A 2,244-nucleotide genomic window follows, 5' to 3' on the forward strand; every position below is an offset into this window, starting at 1 on the left:
TCCTGCTGGCCGAGGTGTCTACAGTTGTGCCCATCCTCACTCCCCTGGTCCTCCAAAGCCCGACCTGTGTAGGGCTGATAGGGCTGGACAGTGGAAGCAGAAAGCAGGTGGGCAAATGCCAGACTCTCGCCTGCTGGATGCTCTCGTACGACCACAGGATCAGTGTGACTCTGGATCCCATACTTTGCAAAACAGGTATGAGTGGGCATTTCCGCCACTGCTGCATTCCAGGTAGTTTCAAATGTGGCATCAAGTTTGGGCCAGTCCCTCTTCCCGGCCTCTGGTGGTCTGAGTAAGAATGACCCCTCTATAGGTTCATATGTTTGAAGTCAGTATTTTCAGAAGTCCGCCAGGACTGCTCATGGCCGCAACTAAAACTTTCATGGACAGAATAGAAGGACGCATGCACATCAGCTCCCCAGACCCCAGAGAGGCCCTGCCTAGGCTCCAGATATTTCTGGGGGTCTTGCAGACACAGAGCTCAATGCCGGTTCCGACCAGTAGAGGGAGACCACAGAGATCTGCTGCGGCTCTGGCCATGAGTGTCAGGCCGCTCGCTGGTGGCATCTGCCAGCCGCTTACCGTCAGAACTGGCTTCCGCTCGTGCCAATCAATGCTGCGCCACGGGCACGCTCCCTGGACCCGAGTCAGCCCCGGCTGTTTCTAATGAGAAGCACTAATTAGCGTGCCGATTGGCAGGCCTGCCTTCCCACCGTCCATCTCAACTTCTCAGCGAGTCCCAGACCTGCCCAGACTGCATCTGCAAGCGTGGTCAAGCTCCCACCTGACTAGGGTACCCATAGGTAATAATGCTTGGGTGAGGTCACCAGGGAGTCTGCAAGCCTCGTCAAAGCCCCACCCACTTGGGAGACCCAGGCCTGAGGATGCTTAGACAGGGTCCCGATGCCTGACAGCTCCCTGCGGGGCACAGGAAACTGCGGGAAATTGGAGTCTGAAGGGTCACTCTGTAATGGTGGGCGCTCATCCAGTGTCCCGTCAGGACCTCCTAGCCCTCACTGGGTCGCCGCATTGCCTTTGTTTTCTTCCCTATTCTCCTGTCCCTGGAATCAAACCCTAACATTGACTTGTGAATGAGGACGCCAGCTGATCCATATCCCCGACCTCACCCCTTCCTAGCTGTCGTTTAGCAATAACTGAGTCACCAGGAGCCAATTGGTCTGGCAAGAAGAGCAAGGACAACACAGGACGACTCAGATCCTCTCCTTCCTTGAGGTACAGTGGAATACAAGGACATTTTCTTTGCTTTATATCCGACAAAATAGCAGCAGGAAGTAATATTCTGGGAAAATGTCTTGTACTTTTCCTTGAACTATAGACCAGTTAGGTGTTCAGGCCCGCGTTAGCATTTAACTGTGATTCATGACGTAATAAGGAAGTCTTCAGTGCGAGAAGCCACTTTTCATGCTAAAAACCCGTTCTTTATTAGCTTTCTCCCTTCAGTGCGCCATAGCCCTGTGCTTCTTCAGAAACAGGGGCGTTCACTCTGGAAGGAGAGGCCAGCAGGACTCACAAATGTGAGCGTGTGGCCAGAGAGAGGGTGTATTGAGAACAGTGGAGGGGGGAGGGCGCCCCTGTTCTGCGCTGTCTCGGGACCAGGTCAAATGAAGACCCAGCATGCTTCGGCTGCTCCCTGTGATTGATGCCTGAGATGATGTCTCCGACTGATTCCCCACAGGGGATTATAGGAGGTTCTTGAGAACTGCACACCCCAGCAAGCCACCCAATGTCCCTAAATTAATTTCTTCTGTGACCTTCCACGTCGGAAATCTCTGTTTGTGCCTCCTTAATTAAGACAGCCACTGGAGTACACACAGTCCCTGTGGACCCGACTTGCGACTCCCACATGGCAGGACAGAATCCATAACAGGGCACTCAACACGGGGCTGCAGCTACACTTAGCTCATCCAGCCTGTGAGCTTTGTGGGATTTTAAAATCTGACACTACCAGCCCGCCCCCCAGGGTTTGTGTGTGTGTGTGTGTGCATGCATATGTGTGTGTGGCTTCTGAGTTTACAGATGATTTCAAGTTGAGTCACATCAGCCCATCAGACTGAAGGGGGAGGGTGGCAGAGCTGAGGAGCGTGGGTAGGAAGGAGGTGGCTACTGTGCCATGAGAGGAGAGAATCCAGTACATTCTTTACCTGTCTGTCCCCATCTGTTAAAACAGCAACGATAATTATTCGCACCCCCCCCCCTCTCTCTCTCTCTCTCTCTCTCTCCCTC

General features: G+C 53.4%; 1 long non-coding RNA gene across 2 annotated transcripts in view; it reads left to right on the forward strand.

Moving 5' to 3' along the window:
* The first annotated feature begins 627 nt into the window (after positions 1–627).
* Positions 628–2,244, forward strand: part of LOC126503194 (uncharacterized) — a 9,044-nt gene continuing 7,427 nt past the window's right edge. Inside the window, exons 1-2 of one of the 2 annotated variants that reach the window (XR_007592211.1) lie at positions 628–803; positions 1,138–1,233. This is a non-coding gene — a long non-coding RNA (uncharacterized lncRNA). Of the gene's footprint in view, positions 1,234–2,244 lie in introns of both variants that reach the window. The other variant, XR_007592210.1, reaches the window with a different exon arrangement.

This window comes from Alexandromys fortis, unplaced genomic scaffold, assembly GCF_014885135.2.
Source record: "Alexandromys fortis isolate MF-2015 unplaced genomic scaffold, M_Fortis_MF-2015_v1.1 scaffold_52, whole genome shotgun sequence".
NCBI lineage: Eukaryota > Metazoa > Chordata > Mammalia > Rodentia > Cricetidae > Alexandromys > Alexandromys fortis.